Source organism: Triturus cristatus, chromosome 6 (genome assembly GCF_964204655.1).
Source record: "Triturus cristatus chromosome 6, aTriCri1.1, whole genome shotgun sequence".
Taxonomy (NCBI): Eukaryota; Metazoa; Chordata; class Amphibia; order Caudata; family Salamandridae; genus Triturus; species Triturus cristatus.
This window is the reverse complement of record NC_140589.1, coordinates 1916337522-1916346788: the sequence shown is the minus strand read 5'-3', so window position 1 is coordinate 1916346788 and position 9267 is coordinate 1916337522. Positions and strand designations below refer to the sequence as shown.

Here is a 9267-nt window from a genome sequence, read left to right as displayed (position 1 = left end):
ATCGACAAAGACCATTCAGAAAGTGAATTTACATGATGACTCCATGTCATTGAGAATGCGATTCACCAGCGCTGGGTTTTTCTTTTACAATGTCCTTCCCTTGAAGCAATCCTCACTGCCCCTTCTCCCCGGAGCACTTTCTTTGTCTCCTTCACCTAAAGCACTCTGCTTGCCTAGCCTTTCCCTCTTCTCGGGCACAAGCCTTTGCCCCCTCTCCTAGGCCCACCAAGGCACTCTATGCATCTCTATCACCAAGGGTGACCAACTGGCATTGGTGTAAATTTAGGACGATGAGAGTAAAAATTATAGGACACTGCTTTGCTACAACCTAATGGGTTCACGCAGAGATACATCACTTCGATTTTTCCACAGCTGTATGTGCTCACTGTATCCCTGCCTCCCTGCCATGTGCTAGCTCTCACCAGTCATCTTCGCTCCCACTGTGTATCCATTGCTTGCACCCCCAGTCTCTGTGCCTTGAGGGGTGTTCATCCTCCTCTTCTTATGCCTTGTTGATACCCCGTGCTCCAATGTTTGTCCACCCCACAAATGCACCCCCTTTGGTTTATGTATCGCTGCCTTCATAACCTGTAATTCCTGTGTCTGCTTCAGCTCACATTGTCTCACTGTAGCCCTGCTCATCGTGTCTCTGCTCCCCATGCATATGCGTCCTGTGCGTCCCCAGTCTGTCTCCATGCTCATCCTATCATTACAACCTCCGGCTATGTTTCATTAGTCTGTGCACAAACCTACTAGTTACAACCTGGAATTTTCTCTTTATTCTGCTTGATGTGGACCCCTAGGGATAATTGCACCAGATTCATAGCAGCCACCCAACAGGGTGTTAAAAACCAGGTAAAATTAGCACCATCATACTGCTTAATGTTATTAAACACCCACAAATAAAATAACCAGGTGGCTCTTATTCTCTTGGGTTCAATATGTCCATACCCAGCATTTCCCGTTATGTAATAAAGCATTCTTGTCATGTCCTTAATAACTGCATAGTATTCATTTGCTAAAACAAATCCAGGATTGCTTTAAACTGTATCCCAGTAAGCCCCATACACCAGAAACACAATCAATACGCTTGCTTATAAATTAATTGTAAATCACACAATTGCCATCACATCCATCCACTACTAAACGCATAAGTAAAACATATTTATATTTACACTTGTAGCTCCAACTCTAAACAATGCGAGACCCATTAATGCAATGGGCAAATGCTTGTTCTATCTTGATGTTGTGCAGCATTGGGAAAGCCTATATGTCTAAAAGGTGAGACTTCATGACTTTGCCAATGTGTGTTTATTGTGGTTGTAAACCTCCTTTTTTAGGTCTCGCCTGGCAAACGCAGCGCGAAGCGCTGTCGCCAGCGAGATCTATTGTTGCTGACTTGCCTCGGAAGTGGGACAGGAGATGGGCACGCGCAGGGCTTTTGGCGATTGTAGTCTGTGGACGCGCTTGTGGAGACGCGCTCGGCGTGCACATCTCCTGTCCGACTTCCGAGGCAAGTCAGCAGCCTCATGCACTTTCACTTTCTACTCCCCCGTCGGGGAGATGTTGGCCAAGGAAACATGTTCCCGCTGCGCAGCTCCGGGAATGGCACCCCGCATTTAATGGGCACTACGCTCTCGACGCCAAGTCCAATCCCGCGTCTGTGATAGGTGTCCCTGCGGGCACCTGGAGAGGGCACGATCCGCAATCACACTGCGGTAGCACGACATGGCAGCTGAGAACACCCGACAGATGACAATAAAGCGGTGCACGCGCAGGTCTACGTAAATGTAGGAATATTCTATGCATTTTAGTCACTTTGCGCATATATGCGTTCGACTGACAGGCGACCCCAGAGGCCAGTGAGGCCCTGACCTAACTGTGCCATACATTAATTAGGACTTGTTTTTAAATGGTCCGGGCTGAAGACAGGGCTGCGATGGACCCGTGCGCACCCAGACACGTGTCCACTTCGCATTGGTGCTGCTTGCGCTAGGGAGATAGAACACGAGCGGCGCTGCAAGCGTGGCCGCCTACCTAGCGCAGATGGAGCTTTGCCCGGGAACGGTAAACGATGGACGTGCGCTCAGTCTCTGCCGAAACCAGATAGCCTCGAGCTATAGTTAGCCCCAAACTTAAACCTGGGAGTTTTGTCCCTCGGCTAAACATGAGGAAGCCCCAGATGGCCTGCTACTTTCCTTCGCTTCCTTTGACAACAAGGCTCTTCGTAGTCCTTCCTTTGTGTCGCGTCTGTAACTGCCAGGCCTGTTAACCACACATGATGTCATAGAGAGCGACGTCAGTTTCACGGGGAGCGCCCTGGAGGCAGGCTCCTCCCACTGGGAGGGGCGGAGCTTCCGTATCAGAGGAGAGGGCGGGGCAGCAGAGGTAACAGAGGGAGAACCCGGGACAGGCAGAGAGGGGTCAGTGCTCGATCACATCCCATACGGGGAGGGAGGACAGTGCCCAGGGTCACAGGGCACATCTGCAGCCCCCCACTGCTGCCCTTGCATCACCAGCCCCACTGCAGAGCAGTGCCAGAGGCCACTGCCCATACCTGCCCACACCTGCCCACTCCAGGGCACCTAAGGGTATTGGCAGGTACTAAAGGCTCATCGCATCCCTACTGCAGGAGCATTCAGACCACCTGGTCCAGCTGCCCCTGAATCCCCTGCCCCACTACAGGGCAGTGCTAGAGGCTGCTGCCTCATAGCTGCCCACCTCAGGACACTTAGGGGCAGTAATAGGTACTTCAAGTTTAGCCCATCCTCACTGCAGGGGCATTCAGACCACCAGTGCCTTGGTCCAGCTGTCCCTGAATCCCCTGCCCCTCTACAGGTCTTTACAGGGCAGTACCAGAGGCCACTATCCCACACCTGCCCACCCCAGAGCACTTAGGGGCATTGACTGGTACTAAAGGCTCATCCCATCCCCACTAAAGGGCCATTCAGACCACTAGTGCCCTGGTCCAGCTGCCGCTGCATCACCAGCCCCACTACAGGGCAGTGCCAGAGGCTACTGCCTCAAACCTGCCCACTGCAAGTCAGGGGCATTGACAAGTACTTTAAGTGCATTCCATCGCCACTGCAGAACACTTCAGACCACCAGTGCCCTCGTCCAGCTGCCCCTGCATCACCAGCCCCATTCCAGGTTCCTACAGGGCAGTACCACATGCTGATGGCTCATACCTGCCCACCGCAGATCATGGAAGGGCACTGGTAGGTACTAAAGGCTCAGTCCATCCCCACTGCAGGATCATTTGCACCACTTAGCCTCTGGTCCTGCTGCCTCCACATCACTACCTCCCATTATAGCGTTTAGTCCGCAGGATCTGATGCCCAGCTTTACCCTACTGACTGCGGGGCCATTCGAATAGAGCCAGAGACCCTCATTCCAGGCCAGGCTATAGTGGCATTGGCAGCTTTACTGCCCCAGCCCCATTGCCACCATCCTACTAGTATCTCATCTATTCCACTCGCCATCAAGGCCCTGTTTCCCATGCCTCCTCTGCAGTACAAGTCTCCAGGGTGGTTTCCAAAGGTCCCCCACCGGTGCTCCTGTACTGCTTCAGGGACTTGAACCTTACTCGGGGCCGAAGGATACTGCTTCCTAGGCTGCCTCTGGGCATCTGACCTTCTATACTGCACAAAGTTGCCAATTTAACCACATGGCGTTGAACAATATTTCAATGTGGGGTGGCACTGGGCCTCCATCTTCCATTGTGCCGTGTGGCTAATGTTAGTATTTAATGTCCATTAAGGGCATCTGGATGAAAATTTGATATTGAAAAGAATGTCATTTTTTACAAAAATGAGTCCCAGTGCACGTCACCAGCAACCACGAGCACAAATGACGCCCTGACTTTTTCCCTTCTACTCACTGAGAGTTGAAGCAACAAAACCCAGTTCCTGGGGCATTAAATTATTATTTTTGTGTCGTGCTAAGCCCATATTTCTTTCTCCCATGGTGATAGTAGCCTGCTGGACGTCACAGACTGAAAAAGGTTATTTGGGGCTATATATGCTATCAATACATGGTTTCCAGGGATACTCATTTTCAGCTAACGAATGGCACAGTTTATCCATAATAACGCGGGATAGAGTGAATTAAAAAGAAGGCAATGATAGTTTTAATACTTAGAAACTGCTCTACACAAACTTGGTTTTGCATGAGCATTTCCCATTGGGCAGCAGTTAATACACAACATGGTCCGGACACTGCCACTGTCATGGTGAAGCTCCCTGAATGTTGGAAAGTAGTGCCCATGCTTGACTTGTACTACAAAGGTAAATATAACTGAATATAGACAATAATAACTAGCATTTCCTATGGAATAGGTCTCGCATTTATACGAGTTTAAGTTATTGGTATTGTAAATGACAATGCCTTTTATTTATGTTTTAAAAAGGAATCAAAAATAAAAGGCATTGTTATTTGCAATGTCAATAGCTCAAACTCGTGTAAATGTGAGACCTATTGAATTGCAAATGCTTGTCTTGTGTAGCTATGGTCAGAGCCTCTGCTCTCTGGAGTTACACTATTCGAACGATGCTCAGAATATTGTCCAGGTCCTATCACGGGCACTGATAGTATAAAGGACTCCCTTGCAGCAACTGATTATATTTCCTGCCGTTATTTTGATGCTCTTTATGTGTGGTCCATTCACTGGAAAAGGCTCTGTTAAACCTGACAGCCTTCGGGTGATCTTTCCCCAACTTTTTACCTGCCTCCCTCCATTTTCTGTGCTCGTTTTTGCTGGCTTTCGGACTCTGCACCTGTTACCACTGCTAATCAGTGCTAGCGTGTTTGTGCTCTCTCTCCTAAACATGGAAACATGGGCTCATACTCAGTTGGCATATTTAATTTGCGTATGTCCCTAATAAAGTGCACTACATGTGTCCAGGGCCTACTAATTATTGCTACTAGTTGGCTGCAGCACTGACCGTGCCACCCACATATGCAGCCTGAAATCATGTCTCAGGCCTGCCACTGCAGTGCCTGTGTGTGAAGTTTACTGCCACATCGACTTGACATTTAAAGCTACTTGCCAAGCCTAAAACTCCCCTTTTATTACATATAAATCGCCCCTAAGGAAGGCCCTTGGTAACCCAAAGGGCAGTACGCTATACTTCTATGTTTTACATGTCCTGGTAGTGACAAACAGCTAAATTACTTTTTCACTGCTGTAAGGCCTACTCCTCTCACTGGCTAGAACTGGGAATTCCTCAGAATACCTTTAAGCTGTAATTCCTGAGTGTAAAGGAGCAGCCTTTTCATGATTTATATCTGTGCAATGGTAATGAGAAATCCTCTTTACTGGTAAAGTCGGATTTAACATTACTATTTTATAAAATCTACTTTTAGAAAGTGGACTTTTCTCTGCTTGTACTGCTCTTTGTGCCTTACAGCCTGTCTCTAGTACACGTCTGAGCTAGGTGACCGACCCCTTGGTGTATACCTTCTAGAGAGCCACAGACACTGCAAGGGTTGAGTGTGATTTAGCACTTATCTGCATCCATCTGCATCCCGATGGGTCTTTCTGGGCAGATGGGAGGAAGGGGCCCACTCTTACCCTTCAGAGGGTAGTAGACTGACCACATACAAAGGAATGATAACTCCCTTTGGTAGTCTGGAGTGAGTGCTGGGATTGAAAGAGATAGCAGTGGACGTCAAAACCACTCTATAGCATCTTTACATTGAAAGTGTAATCTAGAATTTCTTCAGTGCACTTGTCTATGTGGTCTATTAAATGTCTCATTAAATGCCAATAGATTTTCGTGATGGACCTACCATGTAAGCTTATCCAGTGTTTTTTTAATATATTTTTTCCAACAGGTGAAATAAATAAAGTAATGAGCAAAAAAGGTGAAAGCATTAAACATCACTTGTGTAGGAAGTGATGTAAAAACAGTACACCTCGAAATTTCTTCCCTTGAAGGCTAATGCCTCACCAAAGTCTTTTTCTACAGCAGAAAACCCAAACAGCCCAATGTGGTCTGTACTTGGCTCTTAGGGATCACCTGATATACATTGACAAAATAACACACTGACATACTGAAGCAAGTCTGATAAGGTTCTCACTACGAAAGAAGAGCTAACCTGGATCAGAAAGAACACACAGAAGAGAAACCGTATGAATATCTAGAAAGTGACAACACATTTATTAGGGAGAGAAAGAGCAAGTGCAACATCAGAATATCATACTGGAGAATAACCATATCGATGGACTGACTGTGGAAAAGTTTTCTTTGCAATGAAAGACCTAATACACCATCAGAGTGTCCACGTAGCGGAGAAACCATATAAATGTACAGAGTGTGACAAAGCATTTGCAACAAATGGAGAGCTAAAGCGACATCAGAAAATCCACACTGGGGAGAAACCATATAAATGTACAGAATGTGACAAAGCATTCATTAAAAAGTCACATCTAATGGGACATCAGAAAGTCCACACTGGGGAGAAAGCATATCAATGTACAGAATGTCAAAAAGCATTTATAACAATTGTGCAACTAAAGCGACATCAGAAAATCCACACTGGGGAGAAACCATATAAATGTACAGAATGTGACAAAGCATATGTAACAAATGGAGAGCTAAACCGACATCAGAAAATCCACACTGGTGAGAGATCATATCAATGTACAGAATGTGACAAAGCATTTAAAACAAATGGAGAGCTAAAGCAACATCAGCAAATCCACACTGGGGAGAAACCATATCAATGTACAGAGTGTGACAAATCATTTAAAAGAAATGGAGAGCTAAAGCTACATCAGAAAATCCACACTGGGGAGAAACCATATCAATGTACAGAATGTGACAAAGCATTCATTAGAAAGTCACATCTAATGGAACATCAGAAAGTCCACACTGGGGAGAAAGCATATCAATGTACAGAATGTGAAAAAGCATTTAAAACAATTGTACAGCTAAAGCGACATCATAAAATCCACACTGGGGAGAAACCATATCAGTGTACAGAGTGTGACAAAGCATTTATTACAAAGTCACATCTAATGGAACATCAGAAAGTCCACACTGGGGAAAAAGCATATCAATGTACAGAATGTGAAAAAGCATTTTTAACAATTGTACAGCTAAAGCGACATCATAAAATCCACACTGGGGAGAAACCATATCAGTGCACAGAGTGTGACAAATCATTTAAAAGAAATGGAGATCTAAAGCTACATCAGAAATTCCACACTGGGGAGAAACCATATCAATGTACAGATTGTGACAAAGCATTTATAACCAATCGACAGCTGAAGCGACATCTAAAGGTCCACACTCGGGAGAACGCATATCAATGTACAGAATGTGAAAAAGCATTTACAACAATTGTACAGCTAAAACATCTGAAATTCCACACTGGGGAGAAACCATATAAATGTACAGAATGTGACAAAGCATTTATAACAATTGGACAGCTAAAACAACATCTGAAATTCCACTCTGGGGAGAAACTGTATAAATGTACAGAAGGTGGCAAAGCATTTATAACCAATCGACAGCTGAAGCGACATCTAAAGGTCCACATTGGGGAGAAAGCATATCAATGTACAGAATGTGAAAAAGCATTTATAAGAACTGGAGAGCTAAAGCTACATCAGAAAATCCACACTGGGGAGAAAAAATATCAATGTACAGAGTGTGATAAAGCATTTATAAGAAATGGAGAGCTAAAGCGACATCAGAAAATCCACACTGGGGAGAAACCATATCGATGTATAGAATGTGACAAAGCATTCATTAGAAAGTCACATCTAATGGAACATCAGAAAGTCCACACTGGGGAGAAAGCATATCCATGTACAGAATGTGAAAAAGCATTTAAAAGAATTGTACACCTAAAGCGACATCATAAAATCCACACTGGGGAGAAACCATATCCATGTACAGAATGTGACCAAGCATTTACAACCATTGGACAGCTAAAGCAACATCAGAAAATCCACACGGGGAGAAACCATATAAATGTACAGAATGTGCCAAAGCATTTATAACCAATCGACAGCTGATGCGACATCAAAAGGACCAAACTGGGGAGAAACCATATCAATGTACAGAATGTGACAAAGCATTTATAATCAATGGAGAGGTGAAGCAACATTAGAAAATCCCCATCGGAGAGAGACCATTCAACTGCACTGTGAACTGCAAAATCAGATAGTCCACGTAAGAGAGAAACCCTATGAATGTACATAATGCAACAAGACATGTATCACTAGACAAAGATAAATACTACATCAGAAATTACACACTGGTGAGAAACGATATGGCTTTACTGAATGTGACTTAGCAATTATTATAAAGCAAAGTTTAAAAATACATCTGAATGTTCACACATGAAAGAAACCATATAATTGTACAAAATGTGACATAGAGTTTATTCCAAATGGAGGGTGACCATTCAACTGCACCGCATGTGACAAGGTATTTATTATAAAGGAAGTGTTAAAGCAATATCAGCATCCACACTGGGCAGAAACCACATGAATTTATAGAATGTAACAAGGGATTTATTACAAAGCAAAATGTAATACAAGATCAGGAAGTTAACACAGGGGAGAAAACAGATGTATGTACTGAATACCACAATGCATTCATTATAAATGGAAAACTTAAGCGACATCCGAAAATCTACATGGCAAGAAATCCAATGTATGTACAGAGTTTAATAAAGTCTTCCACAGGAAGAATAAGCTAATGCAGCATATACAAATCCACATTAGGGAGAAACCCTATTAATGAATAGAAGGTGACAAGGGATCCATTACAAAACAAAATGCAATATATCAGAATGTTCACACAGGAAAGAAACTCAATAAATGTATTGAATGTTACCATGCATTCATAAATGGAGAGCTAACTCTGCATTAAAAGTCAACCCTGAAGACCGCACTGAATTTAGCAAGGCATTTATTGACAAGGGAGAGTTAAAACCGCATCAGAAAGTCCCCTCTGAGAAAAATCTATATGAATCTACAGAATCATCAGTGAGGTTCTCAAGGTGCTGGGTGAGGAGTTGTTGTCCTGAGTGGCCGATCAGTTGAACAGCCAGGTCTTGACCTTTCCAGATTCAGTGATGAGGCAGATCTCCGGTGCAGGGGGAGTTCATTCCAGGTCTTTGTAGCCAGGTGGAAGTAAGAGCGAACTCTGTTCCTGGTGCCTTAGACTCGGGGAGTTTAAGCTAGGAAGAGGGAGGTGGAATGCAGGTGTCTGGTGGGGACCCATCAAAAGATCTTGCGGCGCATGCGCA

At 44.7% G+C, this 9267-nt stretch overlaps 1 pseudogene; it reads left to right on the top strand.

The window, feature by feature from the left end:
• The first annotated feature begins 2251 nt into the window (after positions 1 to 2251).
• LOC146822451 (uncharacterized) lies at positions 2252 to 8907 on the top strand (annotated as a pseudogene).
• The last annotated feature ends 360 nt before the right edge of the window (positions 8908 to 9267 follow it).